Source organism: Microcaecilia unicolor, chromosome 1 (assembly GCF_901765095.1).
Source record: "Microcaecilia unicolor chromosome 1, aMicUni1.1, whole genome shotgun sequence".
Classification (NCBI taxonomy): domain Eukaryota; kingdom Metazoa; phylum Chordata; class Amphibia; order Gymnophiona; family Siphonopidae; genus Microcaecilia; species Microcaecilia unicolor.
In genome coordinates, this window is record NC_044031.1 from 404963318 (window position 1) to 404985017 (window position 21700).

At 44.5% G+C, this 21700-nt stretch overlaps 1 pseudogene; it reads right to left on the reverse strand.

Annotated features, from left to right (window-relative positions):
* Positions 1-111: 111 nt before the first annotated feature.
* The window catches only part of LOC115482536, a 160801-nt pseudogene continuing 139212 nt past the window's right edge, over positions 112-21700 (reverse strand).

The following is a 21700-nucleotide window of genomic DNA, read 5'->3' on the forward strand; positions in this document are numbered from 1 at the left end:
GGCAGTAGAGATCTCTCCTGGTAAGCCAAGCAGTACAAACTTAAAGATTAGTTTAAAACATGAAATTATGAATGTAATTAAGACAGATATAAATACAAGTGTTGCTAAAAGTATGTTTGTAGTTTATTAGATTGGAATTACATTCCCTTGAGAAAACGTTAACAGTGAAATGTGGCTCCCACGTCAGGAATAGAGAGAGGAGAAGAGGATTTTAAAACACAAAACACAACCCACGGGGAAATATGGTGTAAACTCAGCCCAGCCATCTACCCAGAAAAAGATAAGAGAAGAAGTTTTAAAAGACATTTTTATGAACTGTTAATTCAATAATTCAATGCATATCGTTCTGGGTTAGCACAAGATTTATTTAATTAACAAAGAGAGGAAGGAAGGAAGGATAAGTGCTATGATGTTTGGCAGCTGATGTCTTACTCCATGTTTATGGTAAAAGGTACTACAGCACTACTGAGCACTGCAAATTAAAAAAGAAAAAATATACTTTGTGAATGAATTGATTAATATGCAAGATATTCTAGTGTAATTGGAAATATTAGTGTTATGATTGCCAGGGCGTAAATTCAGTCAAAGCTGTGCAATGCTCAGACCCTCTAAATATCTTTAGGCAGAGCTAGCAGTGTGAGCAAGCATTTTCAAACTGTTGCCCCGATGATCAGAAGCAAACGCAGGTGGTAGAAGCTGTTAGCGCCTTACTAGCGCCTGTGTTTGCTACCGCCCCATGATCAGAACCCCTGATTTTGTTTGTTCACTCTCTCATCATGGATTGTGGACTGCACCATGTAGCTTATTGCTCCTCATTTTGAGAGGTTCAGATGCTTAATCTATACACGTCAATTTGTTGACCCCTGAGGAAGGCTTTGTAGCCAAAACACGGACCGTATAGGGTCCCAATAAACTGTGATTTTGGTGCTCTTAGTAGTGTGGTTTCAGTACTGGTCTTTTGGACTTGGTTTTCTTCCACACTTGTACTTTGCTTCTTTAGTTGTTCCTTCCACCATGCTTAGATAAATTTACACCTTCCTGTTCAAGTTCCTTTATCTCACAGTGTTCAGTCAGAGATATTTTCAGTTTGGCTCAACTTTCACCTAAGGAAAGCACCTTAGCACATTTGTCCATATAATTTTCTCCAAGGTGGATTCTTTCATATTTTCTTAGATCAGATTTGCTGTGGAAACATTTATTACATTCCTATATGATTTTTCTCCAGTGTAGATTCATTGATGATTTCTGAAGCTACTTTTTCGGTTGAAGCTTTTACCACATTCAGAACATTTGTTGATTCTTTCATGACCTCTGAGGCTATTTTTTTTTATTAAAGCTTTTACCACATTCAGAACATTTAAATGGTTTTTCACCAGTGTGGATTCTTTCATGCCTACTTTTTAAATTGACGCTTTTCCTATATTCATAACATTCTTCTCTGGTTTTTCTCCAGTGTGGATTCTTTCATGAATTTTGAGGTCACTTTTTCGGGTGAAGCTTTTACCACATTCAGAACATTTAAATCGTTTTTCTCCAGTGTGGATTCTTTCATGAACTCTGAGGTAACTTTTTTCATTGAAGCTTTTACCACATTCAGAACATTTACATCGTTTTTCTCCAGTGTGGATTCTTTCATGAACTCTGAGTTTACTTTTTCCATTGAAGCTTTTACCACATTCAAAACATATGTCTGGTTTTTCTCCAGTATGGATTCTTTCATGAATTCGGAGGTCACATTTTTGATTGAAGCTTTTACCACATTCAGAACATTTAAATGGTTTTTCACCAGTGTGGATTCTTTCATGGATTCTGAGGTGACTTTTTCCATTGAAGCTTTTACCACATTCAGAACATTGAAATGGTTTTTCGCCAGTGTGGATTCTTTCATGAATTTTGAGGTGACTTTTTCGATTGAACCTTTTATCACATTCAGAACATTGAAATGGTTTTTCTCCAGTGTGGATTCTTTCATGCCTTCTGAGGTAACCTTTTTGGATAAAGCTTTTACCACATTCAGAACATTTCTCTGGTTTTTCTCCAGTATGGATTCTTTCATGAACTCTAAGATCACTTTTTCGGTTGAAGCTTTTACCACATTCAGAACATTTAAATCGTTTTTCTCCAGTGTGGATTCTTTCATGAATTGTGAGGTGACCTTTTCGAAGACTTTTATCACATTCAGAACATTTAAATGTTTTTTCTCCAGTGTGGATTCTTTCATGAATTCTGCGGTAACTTTTTCGATTGAAGCTTTTACCACATTCAGAACATTTAAATTGTTTTTCTCCAGTGTGGATTCTTTCATGAATGCCGAGGTCATATTTTGGAGTTAAGCTTTTGTCACATACTGAATATTTAAATAGCTCCGCTCCCTTGAGGTTCATTTGCTGCACTTGTTTTTTGCTATTGCTGATTAATTCATGTCTTCTCAGTTCATATAACTTACTGAAGTTTTCAGCATGTACAGAACATTTTGATACATTCGAGCTCTCTCCTTTTGGGGTATTTTCTTGCAAGCTTACACTACTACCACCTCCCACACTATCAGCTGAAGGATCAGGGCTGTCTCTGGAGGGGTCTTTTTCTTTACATTCCTCCTTCTGTTCTCCATCGCACCCTTTCATTCTCTTATTCCCAAATCCATCATCTGCTGGATAAAAATGAAAGTATGTACATAAATTATACAGCTATTTAGTAAGACATATATAGATAAATATCCCATCATAAGTATTTAAAGTCATTTGCTGGTAGACAGGTATAGGTGAGCAATGGCACATGAAGAGACAAACAGACCAACCTGATCTCATCTGTTGGTTCTGGACATTTCATCCTCCCCTGAAGTGATTCCCTTCACTCTGATTATATTCACTAACCAAAAACTCAATGTGAAAATTTAGAAATACTCCACAGCACATAGCAATGATTTTTTTGACATAGGAATTGCTTGCTCACCACTCTTGGTGACTGAAAGGAACCTCTTCCATTTTCAGGATCTCTACTATGGGTTCAGTGGCATAAGTGTCCCTATGGGGGTGGAAATGCCCCTCCCTCTTGCAACCATAGTGAAAACTAGTGCCAAAGCTGCACATCTCCTTACCTCCCGCCCCGCAGTCTCTCCAAACTTACAGAGTTTGCGGCCCAGCAGCAATTACAAAAGGCTCTCTCCAGCCAGCCCCAGGGTCCTTTCCTCTGTTGCAACTGCCGCACGGGAAGGATGCAGCAGAGGGAAAGCCTTGGAGCCACTGGAAGGAGTCTGTTGGAATCACTGTCAGTAATGCCAGCAAACTCTGGAATTTTGTAGAGCCTGTGGGAAGGAAGGACAGACAGGGAAGTAAGGTGATGCCAGACCCACAGGGGAAGGGGAGAAGCTACAATTGCATGTATGGAATGAGAGGATAGGGAAAGGGGATGGCACTTGAGATACCACTTTTCTGTGGGTTACAAAGATGTTTACACATTATATTCAGATACTTATGCTGTAATTGGGGCAATGGGGGTTACGTGACATGCCAAAGCAGCTGTCGTGGGGATTGAACTCAGTTCCCCAGATTCTCGGGCACTGCAGTAACTACTAGGCTACTCCTCCACTCTGAAGCTGCCCATGGGTAGAAAGGAGGGAAAGGGAAGGGACAGGGGAACATGGTGCCCATGGATGGAATGGAGAGGGGAAAAGCTGCACAAGGATGGAAAGGAAGGGAAGGGAAAGAAGAGGGGGGGACATGCTGCCATATGGACAGAACGGAAGGGAGAGGGGACATGCTGCACATAGATGGAATGGAAAAGAAGGGAGAGGAGGGAAAGGCTGCACATGGATTGAAGAGAGGGGAAGACTTGGAAGGAAGCAGAAAAATGGAAGAAAGCTAAAAGATCAGTGCTAAAGATGGATGTAGGGCTGGAAATGAAAAAGAAAGGATGTGAGAAAAGAAATAGCACATAAACAGGAGGTCCTGGAAACAGTTAAGCACACAGAGGTAGGGAAAAAGAAGCAGAGACTGGAAACAAGATGATTAGAAAAATACAATTGCCAGATTACAAAGACAGGGAAAATTATTTTATTTTCAGTTAGTGATAGAATTATGTCAGTTTTGAGAATTTACTTCTGCTAGCTTTATTTTGCACTGTACAGGAGGAAATGCATTTCTTTCTATTTGGTTTTGCACTGCATGCAAAATCTGGCATCTTGAGTTTCCGTTTAATTTTTGCCTACATTAGTACTTTTACCCCCCTGTTTACTAAGCCGCACAGCTTAGTAAATAGGGGGGGTAGTTTGTGGTTGCTTATCTTGTATTTGAACAGGGGCTCTCTGTGTTCTGAAACCAGGTTGGGGTGCTGTGGAAGAGTATGAGTGTGGAAGGAGATCCCAAGGGGTTCAGTGAGGGTAGAAACAGAGTAAATGTTGTCAAAGAGAGGCAACAGTAGATGGGGTTAGAAGGTAAGAGAAAGAATGGCCTGGAGACAAATGAAGGATGGAGAGACAGAGATGGAGCTGGAGCTGATGAGAGGATGAAAAGCAGTGGAGAGTAGATGAGGGCTCAGAGGGTGAGTAGAGAGGATAGAAATGGGGGACTAGAGAGTGGGTGAAAGACAGAGGGGGGGATTGGCAGACTGGGGAAGGAGAAAGACAGAGGGGGCAATGGAATTGCTGGAAAGAGGGTGAGAAGGAGATGAGAGGTGAATAGAAGGCGACTAAGGGCAAGATGCATCAACCAAACCCTCCAACCATTACCCCCCCCCCCCCCACCCTCTCCCCACTCCCCTAACAATTCAAAATCCTGCTTTTTGCTGTGGGAGTGAGTCCCAGAACGGTGACCAAGTCTTACAAAAATGATCTCCCCTTGTAGAGGCTAGGTCACGGACCCTCTGTTTCTCCACCGAGCAGCATTGCATCATGGCACTACGCCAATGCGATATGCAGGGGGCCTCACGGGTGATCCATTGCTGCAAAATTGTTCTTTTTCCCATCAACACAGCTCTCCTTAAAAAGGCTTTCAGTCCCTCTGGTAGCGGTCCCTGCACCGAAAAGACATCAAACAGTTGGCCCGGGGTAGGCCTCCACCTCACCCTCCACATGCCTGACACCTGTCTGCCCATTGCCAACCAAAATGAGCGCACCACTGGACATGACCAAAACATGTGGCCCAGGGAAGCACCCGGACCCGTACATTTAGGACAATCTGTCTCTCGCAGAGTTGCTCTAAAAGCTCTGTGGGGCGAGACATGACGGCGCAGCAAGAATTTATAATTCAACTCTCTCCATGCTGCGTTCTCAGTCACTCTCTGGGACGATTTCAAACAGAGCTCCATTTGTTGTGGTTCCAAGCACCAGCGAAGCTCTTGGGTCCATCAAGCGCATATGAGAGTAGTATCCAATGGTGTTAAAGAGTCCCACAAGCAGCCATGGTAGTATTTCAGTGGGGTTCTCTGCTGCGCCTCCAGCCCCAACAAATCGTCCTGCAACTCCCACACACCTTTGGTCAGGGAACCAGTCGGCAAGGATTGGACATAGTGTCTTAGCTGTAAATATGCAAATGTATCACCCCCCTCCAGACCGAATTCCTCACATAAGGACTGAAACGGTTTCATAGACCCCTGCTCTGTTACTACCTAGAATAGGAAATGAATCCCCCGCGCTGACCATTTTTTAAACAGGGCCGAGGACCCTCCCTCCGGAAATGCCAGGGGCGACACCAATCTGTCCCACTTATAGGTTTTACTTATCCAGTGCCATGTTTTCCTCAAAGGATTCAAGATATATTTATAGGGACCCAGAGGAGGTAACTGGTCTGTTGGCGCCTGTAGCCAGTATGCAAAATGTAGCGGTTCTGTCAGTGCCGTCTCAATTTCAGTGCATGAAAAGTGTTCAGTGGATCGGAACCAGTCCGACAGATGGCGCAAACAACTGGCTATCGAAAATAATTTCAGGTCCAAGAGTCCCAGTCCCCCTTTCCCTTTCGGCCGCATCAATGTCTTAATCCCAATACATGCTCTCTTTGCCTGCCATAAGAACCCATTAAGCTGTTTCTGAATCCATGTGTCCCTCTTTGTGACCCAAAGTGAGCGGGAGCATTTGTAAAATGTATGTCCACTTAGGGAACAAGATCATGTTATATAAAGCTATACGTCCTTGCAGTGAAAGAGGTAACCCCCTCCACCCCCACAGTGTTGTCGCTAAATTATCCTTCAATGGACTGAGATTTATCTCAGATAACCGGGAAAGATCAGATGGAATTAGCACACCTAAATATCGGACCACCCCCTCCGCCCATTGGAACGGGAAGTCCCCTACCCATTCTTCCCTCACCACAGATTGAATCGGGAGAGCTACTGATTTATGTAAATTTAGGGAAAGGCCAGAAAAAACCCAAACTCCTCTATAACCTCTATTAGATGGGGGACTGAGATGGTAGGCTGAGTAAGGGTCAAGAAAAGGTCATCCGCAAAGGCAAGTACCCTTATTTCTTTCCCACGACATGTTACTCCTTTTATATTAGAATCTTTTAGTATAGTGCGCAAGAGGGGTTCTAAGTACAATAAAAACAATAATGGGGACAGGAGACACCCCTGTCTGGTACCCCTTGCCACTTTAAAAGCGTCCAAGCGGAGTCCATTGACCAATACCCGTGCCGTGGTGCCCCGGTAGAGCGTCTCTATGGCAGCCAAAAGCCTCCCTCCCACCCCAATGTATTCAAGGGTTTGGAACAAGTAATCCCAGTTGACTTTATCGAAGGCCTTGGCTGCGTCAAGACTCACTAATAGCAGCGGATCCCCTGTAGCCTGCCCGTAGGCCGTTGCTAACAATACTTTCCGCACATGGGTGACTGCATGCCAGCCCCGTACGAAGCCCACTTGATGTTCCCCTATTAGAGATGGGATGTGGATTGCCAACCTGTCCGCCAATATCCTAGCCAAGATTTTTATATCCACATTGAGAAGAGATATAGGTCTATATGACTCCATCCGGTCTATTGGCTTGCCAGGTTTGGGAATCAGAGTAATAAGTGCTTCATTTTCTCCCTTAGAGAAAAAACCCCAGTCTATCACTTCGTCATAATAAGCTACTAAAGGGCCACAGAGCAGGGGTGCCAAGATTTTATAGTATTCATTAGAGAAGCCATCTACCCCTGGAGCAGACCCCAGCTTTAGTTTCTTGATGACTTTTTGCACCTCTATCCCCTGGAGTGGTTTAGACAGGGCCTGTTGAGCCTCTACCCTCAACTTGGGCATCCCTGCATTGTCTAGATAATCCCTCAACAAGGGCCCACGTTCACAGTTTCCTGTGGCATACACATCCTCGAAAAAAACTCGGAACCCATCTAGAATAGCTTGTGGGGTGGAAACTTGTGACCCCCGCTGGTTGGTGATTGTGGGGATAAACTGGCGCGGGGTGTTCGACCGTGCTACCCTCGCCAAGAGTCTACCCGATTTGTTTCCAAAGCAGTGGAACTTGAGGCGGCCCGCCGATAGATGTTTCTGCGCTTGTTCATGGAGAAGAGAATTAAGCGCCACTAGGGAAGCGTCCATCTTGTCTTTATGTATCCTGGAAGGATCAGCAATGAATTTTTTCTTTGCTAATTTATACTCCCCTTCCAAGCGCAGCACCCCTGCAGCCATTCTCTTGGCCCTAGCACTTAGGAAAGCAATCACCTCCCCTCTTATAACAGCCTTAGAGGCCTCCCAAAATGTGATTGAGGAATCACATGAGTCAGCGTTAGTGTCAACATAAAATTGCCACTTTGTCTGTAAGTGTTCTATGAACTGTTTGTCTTGGTATAAAAATGACAGAAATCTCCATGGTCGTACCCCAGGTACACCCGCGGCCAGATCCAATACCAACCAGATCATTGCGTGGTCAGAGACAGCTACTGGGCCTATCTCAGCCTTCCGGACCTTGAAGAACCAAGACTGGGAAATCAATATATAGTCGATTCTCGACCAGGTTTGGTGGACTTTGGATTGGTGAGTGTAATCTCTAGTGGTGGGGTTATGCACCTGCCAAGGGTCTACCAAGTGGAGTTGGTGGCAAAGTGCTGTTATGCCCTTCCCTCTCCCCAGTCCCCGGAAAGCCCTAGGGGAAGATCTGTCCAGGGCAGGGTTAAGTACTTGGTTGAAATCCCCCGCCCAGATCCAAGGAGCGTCCGCATATTGAAGGCCTAGGGCAGTAAGTGTTTGAAAGAAACTTGGGCTGTATTCATTGGGGTCATACACCGTACACAAATAGTATTGCTGGCCCTGGTGGTTCATCTGCACTAACACTATACGGCCGTCAGCGTCCTTGTGGATTAATTTGAACTGACATGGAATACCTTTTTTAATTAAAATGGCCACCCCACTTTTCTTACCCCCTGAAGAGGAATAAAAACACTCCCCTACCCACTGTTGCTTTAATTTTTTGTGTTGTGTCCATAAGTTTGGTCTCTTGGAGACATGCGATGGTGGCACCCCTGCGCCTCAACTGTGTCAATATTTTGTAACATTTCACCGGGGATGTAATTCCAGAGACATTCCAGGAGAATATTTTTATCTGTGTGCAATCAGCCAGTCACCAGAATTCCATTAATTAAGATAACAGATTTACTACTCTGATCATCCCCAGGGGCCAGCCCCTCCCCCCAAGGGATCCAACTTCCATGCAGAGCAGGGGTTCCCCTTACATCCATATGGTTCACCAATAATATCCCCCCTCTCGTACCTTTACACACTCCCACAGCACTACTGCGCATCCTTATGACCCTCTCCTCCTCTCTCCCCTCCCTCCCTTATCCTAATCCCCTTCCCTATCCCTCCTCCCCCCAACCTTATTCCTTCCATCCATCTCCGCCCCCCTCCCCTCCACCCCTTCCTCCCTTCCCTTTGAACCCACACATAAACTACCCATTGGAATGGGTCCCAGGGGTTTTCCTTGTCTCCCTGCCCCCGACTCCTAATGCAATATATACAGTATACCAACCCCTGCAACTCATTATTCTAGTCCTGATCAGTATAGTCCATTGCTTTGACTGTGTGCAATTCAGCCGTTGCCTGCAGCGTCCCGGTCCTTCAGCTCCAGTTGCTGCACATACTTCTGTGCCTCCTCAGGAGTTCCAAGAGCTCTCCAATGACCATTGTCTTTGACTTTTAACACTGCAGGGTAAGCCAACATAAACTGGGCGCTCATTTCATGCAGTCTTTTGCAGTATGGGGTAAACAGCTTCCTCTTCTCTTGCAAAGCTGCAGAATAGTCTTGAAAGATAAGGATTTGGTTACCATCAAATTTGGTTTCATTCCGTTTCATCCGGAATCCCCTTAGAATCTCCTCTTTATGTACATAATTATGTACCTTCAGAATTACTGTTCTCGGGTTGTGTCGGCCATCTTGCTGCTTCCCACTCGGTGAGCCCTCTCCAGACACAGGGGCTCCGCGTGGTCAGATAAAGCGCTTTAGCCAGCCACTTTTCAAGCACTGAAGGCGGCACAGAAGCTCCCACCAATTCCAGTAGGCCCATGATTCTTAAATTGGCTTGACGAGACCTGTTCTCAAGTTCGTCCAATTTCTCTGTTAGGGACTCCATTTTGGTTCCCATCGCTTTAAGCTGCTGCGTGTTGGGGGTTAGAGTCTCCTCTACTGCTGATACCCGCTGTTCAAGCTCTCCCGTCCTCCTCGTTGTGTCTGTGATGAGCGCCTCCATCGTCGCAAGACGTTCTAATACTTTGTCCCATTTAGGCTCGATCACTGCTCCAACTACCTCCGCCAGCTGCTGCAGCTGCTCCGCTGAGAACGCTGTACAGTCTTTAGGCGGCAGACTTGCCTCAGCGCTGCCCGCCGTTTTCGGCTTCTCTTTTTCCTTCCTGGAACTTTTGGGCGCCATTGTCTGGTTCGGGGAATTCAAGAATTTTTCCATATGATCCCCCCTCACAATTCCAAAGTTGCGGCAGTATTTTCTTGTAGTTTGCAGGGATTTTTAGATGAAAGATCGAGTCGGGGCCTGGGAGAACGCGGAACCACGTCTGCCTTGCCTTAAAGCATCACGTGACCCCCCTGTATGGCATGTTCTAAGAAGGATAGCTCCACTAGAAATCCACTCAGGTGGAGAACTCTGAATTCCCACGGGGTACAGCAGAGGCAAAAAGATAGGTGGGAAATGGACTGCGGACTCCAGAAAGCAAGAAAAGTAAACTTGGTACTTTAAAAAGATTTATTGTGTGGCTCACAGAGAACAAAAGTCCAAGTGAAAAATGCACAAGATCAAGCCATTGGCATGTAGGACGAGCCAACATTTTTAGTAGACTGGCCACACAGACATCCCACGAGAAAAATGGTGCACCCTAGGGGGCATAGCAGTGGACTTCAAATAAATGCTCCCAGGTATACATCTCACCCAACCTCCCTTATCTCGTCTGCTGAGACCCCCAAAACCTACAACTCCCAACTTTACGCCACTACAATAGCCCTTATGGGTGAAGGGGACATCTATGTGTGGGTAGAGTGGGTTTCTGGTGAGTACTGGAGGAATCACATTTTCCGCCACAAGTGTAACAGGTAGGGGGAGGTATGGGCCTGGGTCCACCTGTCTGCAGTGAACAGCACCCACCACTAGCCTACTCCAGGGACATGAAAGCTGCTCTAATGGACCTTAGTATAACATCTGAGGCTGGCAATTAATGTTTTTAATCATATTTTGGGGGGATGGGAGGGGGTCATTGACCACTGAGGGAGTAAGGTCATCCCTAATTCCCTCCAGTGGTTATCTGGTCAGTTAGGGCACCTTTTTGTGCCTTATTCGTTCTAAAAACAGGTCTAGCTCAAAACATTTTAGTTTTAGTCCTGGACGGTTTGGTTTTGTTTCATTATGGCCGAAAAACATCCGAGTCTTAGGAATGTCCAAATCCCACTCTTAACGCAACCCCCCCCCCCCCCCCCCCGATACGCCTGCTTGAGATTTGGACGCACTACAGATGAAAATCATAGAAAAACATCTGAAAAATAGGTTTTGAAAATACTGATTTGGATGATTTTATGAGAAAAATGTCCAAATGCTGCTTTATGACACGTTTTAGATGTTTTTCTCATTCGAAAATTAGCTCCAAAGAGAAGGAAAGAGGCAAATCAGATAATGTAAGGAGAAAAGTAAAAATAAGGGAAACAAAACAATTACATTATCCACACGACAAAGGTTAGAACTTAGAAGCAGGGACCATGATTAAAACACCTCATTCTCACTGTGCCTAGTCCAGAGGAGCTGTCTTTCTTGTAGGACATGTTTGGAACAGTTTGCTTCTAGCTTTAATTCAAGCTACATCACCTGTTTGATGCAGTTCCTCACATGTGGCTGTGGTGGTCAGATTTCCTCTTTCCTCAGATTCCTGAGGCTGCGTCCCAAATCCCTCTTGCTCAAACTGGAATAATATGTCAGGCTTGACATTGTGGGAGCCTGTTACAGGAAAAATAGAAAACTTAAAAAAAAAAGTTCCCACACAGCCTATAAGTGCTTAGAATTACACTGTTTTCACAGTCACCTCCATTTGTACAGAGAAAAAAAAGGGGTGCTGCTGTGCTTATCATCATCAGAAATATATTCTAGCAATAACCTGATCATTTTAATATTGAAGTGGACAACTCCTTTCTTCAAGAGCAGCAGACAGCTCAATTGTGGATTCTGCCACTGCATAAACATAATGGAAATCTCTGCTATCAGTAGTTATTTTATACACATTGCTATAGAGCAATATTCAGTGGCATTTGACCGATTACTGCTAACCGGCCATTTCCTAACCAGAGAGGAGGGCTGGGGGCAGAGTGTGGAAAGAGCACCTACTTAGCCAGTTAGTGGCGACTTTCAGTCTGCTAAGCAGCTAAGTAACTTCATAATGGGGCCCTTTTAAAAAGCGGCGGTAGGGTTACCGTGCTGCAATACAGCACTACCGCAGGGCGCACCCAGGAGCCCTGCAGTAGTTTTCTATTTGCCACACTAGAAAATATTTTTCTATTTTCTAGCATGGAGGGTGGGAAGTAGGCATGCCCAGCGGTAACTGGCCATCGCCGCATGCTGTCCAATTACCTCTGTGTTAGCGTGAGCCCTTACCGCCTCCTAAATCGCTGCACGCCAATATTTTCATTAGCACATGGCCACTAATGACCTCCATTTAAATAAATAGAATTGCCAGCTGCAGTAAAGAGTGGCTTTAGCATGCTGCACACTACCGCAGGCCACTTTTTACCACAGCTTTGTTAAAGGACCCCAAAATTAGGATAGCAAAAAGGCTATCTTAACTGTATGCACTAATGTTAACCGGGCACCAGTCTGAATATCTGGCTGTGAAAGACTCAGATGCCACTTACTGCTGCAGGTGAATAGAAAGAGGAGGGTGACTGAAACAACCCCCCACCCCCACCCCACCCCACCCTCCACAGTAAGAGAAGGAGCCTCCTATTCTGGGTACAAGTGACACACTGAACTATCAGGCAGGTACTGTCAGTTTACCCCTTACTACTAATCATTTCTATAACGTTACTAAACACACGCAGCGTTGTCCACATTATATGCATGTACTTTCTCTGTCCCTAGAGGGCAATGGAGGATTAAGTGACTTGCCCAAGGTCACAAGGAGCTGCAGTGGGAATTGAACCCAGATTAGTGACCTTTATTTCAATGCCTGTGAGCCAGTGGTAGTTCTCATGCACCCCTAGAACGGCCCCTGTGATACTGAATTTAGTTTTGTTTTGGAGTCCCTGGAGGTCATTAGGAAGAAGAAAGCCAAAGACTTGTCTCCAGGAAGAAAGAACTCGGGAGTCTGTTTCCTAAATGTGTCAGTGAGGTCTGAATATTGCCCCACTCTTGGTGCTATTAACAGGAACTGCCAAATGTAAAGATACAATCAGCACAAGCTCCTCTGTTCCCGGACCCCATCTTCCATCCCACAAAAGTGGAAGTAAGGAGAAAGTTGGAAACTACAGGCTGGTTAGTCTTAAGTCAGTGGTAACTAAATTAATAGAAACACTTCTAAACACAGGATAGAGGTTTCTGGAATCAAAAGGGTTGAGGAACCAAGGCAACGTTGTTTTACTAGAGGAAGGTCTTGTCAGACTAATCTGATTAACTTCTTTGACTGGGTGATCAAACACTTGGACTTAGGGGGAGTCCAAGACATGGTGTCAGGAGAGAGGATAGGGCTGGGAATGGAGAAGCATGCATTTCATTTCATTTATTCCATGGATAACACGCCTTAATGTAAAGTCGTTCAAAGTGTTCTACAAAATAAAACGACACAAACATACCAACACAATAAAAACATAAAACATGTTATACCAAATAAGACACAATACAATAAGATTGTAAAAATACAAAGCCTTCAACCCCTGCCTTGTTTAGCCAGAATGTTTCAGATTCAGTGATAATGAGATCTATCCACACTGGAAACAGCCAAAATTTAACCCTTTTACAAAATTTCAAGTAACTGGTTTCTAAACGAATATATAAGGTTAATGAGTTCCACAAATGAGGTCTGATGTAAGCAAACGCTCGTTCATGAGTACATTGCAAGCATAAATGTGAGGAAACCAACTACAAAGGCTGGTGGGCCAATTGTAAAAATCTACAGGTTCAAATGCTTTGAACGTAATAAGTGTAAAGATCTCAACACTGCTGGAATATAATCATGTATGGAATTTATAATTTAATGTGAGCAATTGCAAAGTGATTCACATAGGAAAGTGCAACCCAAACTATATAAAAACATAGGAACAGTGAAAATGACAGTAGATAAAGACCATAGGGCTCATCCATATCATCCGCTATCTCATCATCACTCTAAGAGATCCCACATAGAGAATGACACGGTGACAGGGACCCGTGGTAATCATGGGATGGGGACGGGGCAGGGACAGCTCTCGCAGGGATGGGATGGGGTCAGAGCAAGTGAGGACTGAGACAAACTTTGTCCCCGTGTCACTTTCTACTTTGAAGCCTGTTAATGAACTGGACTGTTATTTATGTTTGATTGATGCAGACGACAATATTTTTATTTTTTGGAAAAACAAGCAAACATGCTGGCCACAGCTAGTAAAATTTGCTTGAGGGATCCTGTACATCCTGCTACCAGCACATCTTCTAAGAAGACATCTTCTATTGCAGGAAGGATTGTGGAAGACAGGAGAGCTAGACTGAATCCTGAGATTGTTGATGACTTCTTATTCATCCACACTTTACAGGGCATATTTCTCCCCTCTAGGGCATACAGAACGGGTTGTATTTTGTACCCCTGGACATTTTAACAGGGTGGATTAGGATTCCTTGGAGTAGTAGAAGTCAGCTATTTTTGTGGTTGGAAGGGTAGAGGGTGGTGGTGGTGGGAGGGTTTATTATAGTTGCTCATTATTATTATTGTTTTCTATTTGTAATTTATACACAACAGTTGAACATGAATATTATTCCTTTTTATACTTTAACTAGTAAAAAAAAGCCCATTTCTCATTGAAATGAAACGGGTGCTAGCAAGGTAATCACCTTGTGCCATTAATGTTTTTAAGGGAAGTATTAGGAGAAATGTGCTCTGATGGTAATCAATAGTTTTCAGTGGTGCATTATGAGTACTATCATGCTGCAGAACTTTTGTTTATGTCTGTTTTTGGGGGGGGGGGGGGGGGGGGGGGGGGTGTCACAGAGAGAGAGAGAGATTAAAGATTCTTCTCCCCTTCCGTTCTCTCCACTTCCCTCCTCTTTTAATGTCTGTACCTTGGAGTTCCTTCTCAGAGAGTGGAAGAGAGAGATACACATTGTGTGTGTGAGTGACAGATGCAATGGGGAGGGGGGGGTGTTCTATGTGTGAGACAGAGAGAGAATCAAGAGTGTTTGACAGACTGAGTGTGTGTCAGAGAGTGTAAGACAGATAAACAGTGTCTGTGTGTCTATCAGTGAGAGACAAATCCAATGGGGGGGGGGGGGGGTGTCTGTCAGACAGAGAAAGAGAGAGAGTGATTAAACATTGTTCTCCCCTTCCATTCTGTCCACTTGCCTCCTCCTTTGATGTCTGTACCTTGGAGTTCAACTTTCTAGAAAGTGAGAGTCCTGTCAGGAGGTTTTGTGTGCTTCCCACCACCTTGGTCCTCTGTTCTCTGGTCGTGGCGTTACTATGCAGCCTTCCCTTCCCTCCGAGGGCGGAGCACTGAGAGCAAGTGCAATTGCCTGTGGTTGGTCCCTTCTCCTTCTGACGTCGCGTTACCATGCAGCCTTCCCTGCCCTCGGAGGGCGGGGCAGTGATCGGGAGTGCGATTACAAACCCTATGAACACTACACGGCTTCACTGCCACGGATTCAGCTTCAGAACGTTGCAGGTGCAAATTATAATATTAAATAAAAAGATTTAAATATAAAATCATACGTGTTCTAGGCCTCTGCAGATGAGAACAGCGCCCACGGGACGGGGCGGGGATGGAACCTGCAGGGACGGGGCAGGGATGGAGACAGATCCACGGGGCAGGGACAGGAACAAGTTTTATCTCTCTAATCCCACATGCCTGTCCCATGCTTTCCTGAATTCAGATACAGTCCTCATCTCCACTACCTCCACTAAGGTCATTCCACGCGTCTACCACCCTTTCCGTGAAGAAGTATTTCCTTAGATTACTTTTTGAGTCTATCCCCCTTCAACTTCATCTTATGCCTTCTCGATCCAGATCTTCCTTTCAGTTGCAAAACACCTGTCTCCTGCTCAGAGAAGTCCTGTTGAGACCTCTTAAGGATTTATTTAATAGATCTTTAGAGATGGGAGAGGTTCTGTGGGACTGGAGATGAGCTGATATAGTTCCGCTTCACAAAAATGGGAAACTACAGGCCGGTAATCCTCAAGTCGGTGATAGGAAAAATAATAAGTCACTGTTGAAGGAACAGTTAGTTAACTTGTTAGAAGCCAACGGACTACAGGGTCTGAGGCAACATGGCTTTACCAAAGGACAATCTTGCCAAACAAATTTGATTTACTTCTTTGACTGGGTGACAAAAGAACTGGATAAAGGACATGCGCTAAATGTAATCTGCTTGGATTTCAACAAAGCCATTGATACATTCCCTCAGAGAAAAGGAAGGTGAGCAGTGGAATGCCTCCTCCGGTGCTGGGGCTGATTCTGTTTAACATATTTGTGAGAGACATTGCTGAAGGGTTAGAAGGAAAAGTTTGTCTTTTTGTGGATGACAGAGTAGAAACCATGAGAAGGGATCTCCAAAAGTTGGAAAAATGGTCGTCTGCAGTTAAAATTTAACGTGAAGAAGTGAAGAGCACAATGCATTTGGGGTGCAGAAGTCCAAAAGAGATGTACCAGATAAGAGGGGAGAGATTGGTAAGCTCGGCTCAGGAGAAGCACCTGGGAGTGATGGTGTCTGAGGATCTCAAGGTGATGGTACAATGTGACAAAGCGGTGGCTATGGCCAGAAGGATGCTAGGCTGCCTAGAGAACCAGTAGAAGAAAGGAGGTGTTAATGCCCCTGTACAGGTTGTTGGTGAGGCCCTGCTTGGCATACTATGTTCAGTTTTGGAGGCCGTATCTTGCTAAGCATGTAAAAAAACTTGAAGGGGTTTAGAGAAAAGTGACAAAAATGGTATGTGGTTTGCATAGCAACAAGTATGAGAAGAGACTTGCTGACCTAAACATATATACCCTGGAGGAAAGGAGAAACCGGGGTGATGTGATACAGATGTTCAAATGTTTGAAAGGTATAAATCCGCACACAAACATCTTCCAGAGGCGGGAAAGTGGTAGAATTAGAGGACATGAATTGAGGTTGAAAGGGGTCCGACTCAGGAATAATGTCAGGAAGTATTTTTTAACTGAGAGGGTGGTAGGTATCAGGAATGCCCTTCCATGGGAGGTGGTGGAGATGCAAACGGTAACAGAATTAAAAAATGCATGGGATAAACACAAAGGAATCCTGTTTGGAATTAATGGATCTAAAGAAGCTTAGCGGAGATTAGGTAGCAACACTGTTAATTGGGAAGCAAAGCCAGTGCTAGACAAGACTTCTACAGTCTATGCCCTGATTGTGGCTGAATAGATTTACATGGATTCCGGTGCAGCTTTTCAGGGGCTTCGACAACATCAGAAATTTAGAACAAGTACCGTGCTGGGCAGACTAAGGTCTGTACCCTGAAAATGGTAAGGAAAAAAATCAAGATCAGGTATACATATGACGTATCACATCATACCATATGTAATGAGTTTATCTTGTTGGGCAAACTGGATGGGCCATACAGGTCTTTATCTGCCATCATCTACTCTGTTACATGGAGGCACATTTTCAAAGCATTTAGACTTACATAGGAACCTATGGAACTTTGTAGGTCTAAGTGCTTTGAAAATTAGCCCCTATGTATATGTAAAATACAAAATAGCAAGCAGCACAATATTAGCCATCAAGTTCATACAAAGTTACCGTAATTATTTTCAGTGCAAAATTTTTATTTTTCTTACATTTGTACCCCGCACTTTCCCACTCATAACAGGTTCAATGTGGCTTACATATTATATACAGGTACTTATTTGTACCTGGGGCAATGGAGGATTAAGTGACTTGCCCAGAGTCACAAGGAGCTGCCTGTATAAATCTGTTGGCTGCCTGCTATGTGAATATTCCATGAATGTTTCATTATTGCTACCAAGTATGACATATTTGGGGAATTTGCTTAAAACTCTGATGGTTTTAATTCATTTACCCAGACCTTACATGCACATGGTATTGCTTTTTAAACACAAAGCCAAATCCTAAGGATGGTTGAACAATTAGACAAACTGTGTTGTTTCTGACTTTACTTGTTTTGGACTGCTTTGGGTCCTACTGACCTGTACATTTGATGTATAGAATTTTGAAGATGAAAATGAGGAAATAAAAATTAAGTTTTGGATGTACTCTGTAGAAGGTGTTGTTTACTTTTGCAATGTGTGTACGGATGCCTGTTCTGGAGTGTGCGTGTGATGTTTGCATAACCGTCTATACTTATGGTGATGATTTCTGAACATGCAACATCGTTAAAGGACAGACTTTTAAATGCCCAGTTGGGTATATATGCTAATCTCAACTTTATTAAATATTTCGGACATATCCATCTACTTGCTCCCATGAGGTTACTGAATTCTATTATTCTGTCTCAGTGTATTTTCAAATGTAAGCCACATTGAACCCAAGTTTGCTTGGGATAATATGGGATATAAATGTCAAATTAAAATTTGTTTTAATCCCTTATCGTCCACCTTTTAAGGCACTGCCTATCCAACTGGATGGTGATGGCACAAGGAAAGCAAGTTTGGTCCAGTGAAGACAAACTCAAAATAACCTGTTCCTTAGCTGGGCTCTAGTATTACTATATTGAAGATGCGGACAAATAGAAATCCTCAACTGGAGATAATTTTCCTCCCAAAATGCAACCAATACCAATATACAATAATGGAAAATATAATTTTACCAAATATATGTCATGATCTCAATCTCATTTTACATATTTTATGTTTTCTTATTTTGCTTCTTTTTATTCAAAGAAAGAAAAGACTCAGTCTTTGCAAAATACACCCAGTGGCTGGCAACAACATCATTCCAGTCTCATTAGCATCCAGCTCACTCAGTCATTGGCAAAAACTTCCTCTTTTATTGTCAATTTATTTTCTTTCACAATTTTCTTATTACTTAAAACTTCATTTTCTTTAGAATTTGATTCTGAGATCCTTTGTCAACATGCTTGAGCCCTGCTTGGAATGGCTTTCTGGCCAAATCTCCAATCTAGAGACTTTACTTGCAGATACCATGAAGTGTACAACGGAATTAGAGAAATGATTTTCAGACCTTGCAACAGGGTCCAACACTGGCAGGTTTAGAGTGCAAGCTTCGAGAACAGGAGGCCAAAATAGATTTAGAAAACCACTCCTGCTGTGGAAACTTACACACAGTGGGTCTGTCTGAGCAGCTTCCTGAGCATAAATCTAGCAACAAGCTACTAGAACAATGGCACTCCAAAGAATTCACCCTCTCTGACAGCAAGGGGCCTTTTTGAATAGAGAAAGCGCACAGGATTGGCAGGTGTTGCAGCTGTGGCTGTGCTCCCGCATTCAGACTCATCTTTCCTTCTGGTGGTCAGGCTCCGTGGCCTCCCCGGATTGCCTCCTCCCTGCACTGATGCCTCTGCTGCCAGTTCCCCTGTGTTCCAAGCCTCACTCTGATGTCCCAGCGTTCTAGCCTCATTCCAGGGACTATATAAGCCTCACTCTGGCTTTTCAGCAGTCTGCCCTCTTCCTGGTGCCCTGCTGCCTCCTTCCGTACAGGGGCGTAGCCAGACTTCAGCGGGAGGGGGGTCCAGAGCCCAAGGCGAGGGGGCACATTTTAGCCCCCCCCCCCCACCGCCAACTTTGATGAACCCCTGCCAACGACCCTCTCTACCCCCTTCCCGCCGCCAACCCTCCCCCGCGGTCGTCACTGTGGGCTACCTTTGCTGGCGGGGGACCCCAATCCCTGCCAGCCGAAGTCTTCTTCCCGCGAAAGCTTCGTTCTGTTTCTGATGTCCTCAGACTCACAGAAACAGAACGAAGCCTTGCATGCATTTATCCCATGCATTTTTGAATTCCGTTACTGTTTTCATCTCCATCACCTCCTGCAGGAGGGCATTCTAGGTAAATACCAGCACTACAAAAATAAAAATATCTTTGTAGCGCCGGAAATGGCACACGCTGGGGTGGGAACTATACTTCCAGTTTAGCGAGCAGTAAGCCCGCATTGGGCTTACCACCACTTAGTAAAAGATCCCCTATGTTGATGGGAAAGAGAATCGCACCTGGCAGACAGACGAGCACAAGAGTGCGGAGCAGCAGGAGCAGACGGCCAGAAGCGGTGAACTCAGAGAAACAAGAGCGGAGAGCTGGTGAGGGGGCAGGCAGCCGCAACAGAAATCGGGAAGAGAAATGGGTGGCAGTATCGGAGGACTAATGGTGAATTGCTTGAATCAGTGGAGGAGTGTGGGATGTTTGAATGTAAGCAATGCGGGTGTAAGTAGGGGGATGGGAGGGATGGGGATTAGCGTTGGACAGGTTAAAGTTCTGGGAGAGTAAGTGGACTCCTAATGTAATGGCTGATTTTCTGAGAGAGCGATCACTTACAGGGAAGGGGAGGGTAGGGGGGATGGGGTAAGAGTGGGCAGAGGAGAGTGGGTTTGGGGCAGGGGAGAGGGGAGGAGTGGGAGGGGAGAAAGGTGATACGTTGTTTGTGGGCACATGGAATGTGAATGGGTTAAACAATCAGGGGAAACGCAGTAGAGTATTTAAGGAGTTGGGTAGGCTGAAATGGGATGTAATGTCTTTGCAAGAAACACATTTAAGGCCGAGGAATATTCACTTGCTGAGTCATAAGCCTTTTCAGGAAGTGGTGGTGCATCAGGGAACAGGACTGAAAAGATGGGGGGTGTGGCTATTTTGATCAGACACACTTGTGGACTTGTGATTAAAGATGTGTTTCGAGATACTAGTGGACGATGTGTGGGTCTTTGAGGGTGGCTACAGGGGAAGGAGATGACATTGATTAATATTTATGCTCCAAATGTAGGGCAGAGGGAATTTTTTCAAAAGCTAAAAGAAGAAATCTCGGGATTTGTGAGAGGGCAAGTTGTGGTAGGAAGGGATTTTAATATTGCCCATGATGCAAGGTTAGATCATTCGACAGGAGGGCAGCAGAGTGGTCCTGGGAGGAAGGAACTGCTACAATTTTTGAAGGGGTTGGAAGTGGTGGATTGTTGGAGGTTGATGCATGGGGTACAGCGGAATTACACCTTTTACTCACATGCAGCTGTCGTATTCTCGGATAGATGGGCTATGGGTGCATCGCAATGCATGGCACATGGTGGGGGCTGCTGAGATAGAGACCATTTGCGTTTCTGATCATGCACCAATGTGGATTAAATTACTTGGGGTAGGCCAATGCAGGAGACAAGGAGTCTGGAGACTCAATGAATCTTTGCTTGGGGATGAGAAAGTGCAGGAAGATATTCAGCGCACTATTCAGGAATTCCAATGTTTTAATGATAATGGGGACGTAAAGGATGGGTTTTATGGGAATGCGTTGACAGCAGTGGTGAGGGGTGCTTTGATTAAATGGGGGGCACGTAAGAAACGGGGAAAAGGCCAGCTGTCAATAACTTTACAAAAGAGGTTATTGCATTTAGAACAGATGCACAAAAAGAACCCTACACCGCAGGTATGGGCAGAACTAAAACAGGTGAGAGGGGAACTAGCACAATTACAGACGGCAGAGGTGGATTTTATGAGAACTAAGCTTAAGCAACAATATTTTGAATTTGCCAATAAATCCAGTGCAATGTTGGCCCGTTATCTGCGGGCGCGAAGAGGGCGTTCCCTTATTCAGAAGTTGAGGGATGAGAGTGGAGGATGGCACTATACTAACTTAGATATAGAAAATTGTTTTGTGGAATATTATCAAAAACTTTATATTGCGTCTGGAGAGCCACAGATGGTAGATATGGCTCGGTTTTTGGATCAGATTCCTTTACCACGTTTGGATGAACCTGAAAGAGCTCAGCTTGGGGAGCCCATTAGATTAGGGGAAGTTCAAGGGGTGATAAAACGACTCCCAAATGGTAAAGCGCCTGGTTTAGATGGATACTCGGTGAGGTTTTATAAATGCTTTGTGGGGGAGGTGGGTGACCTCTTGGTGCAAGTGGGAAATGGTGCTTTGGAGGGTAA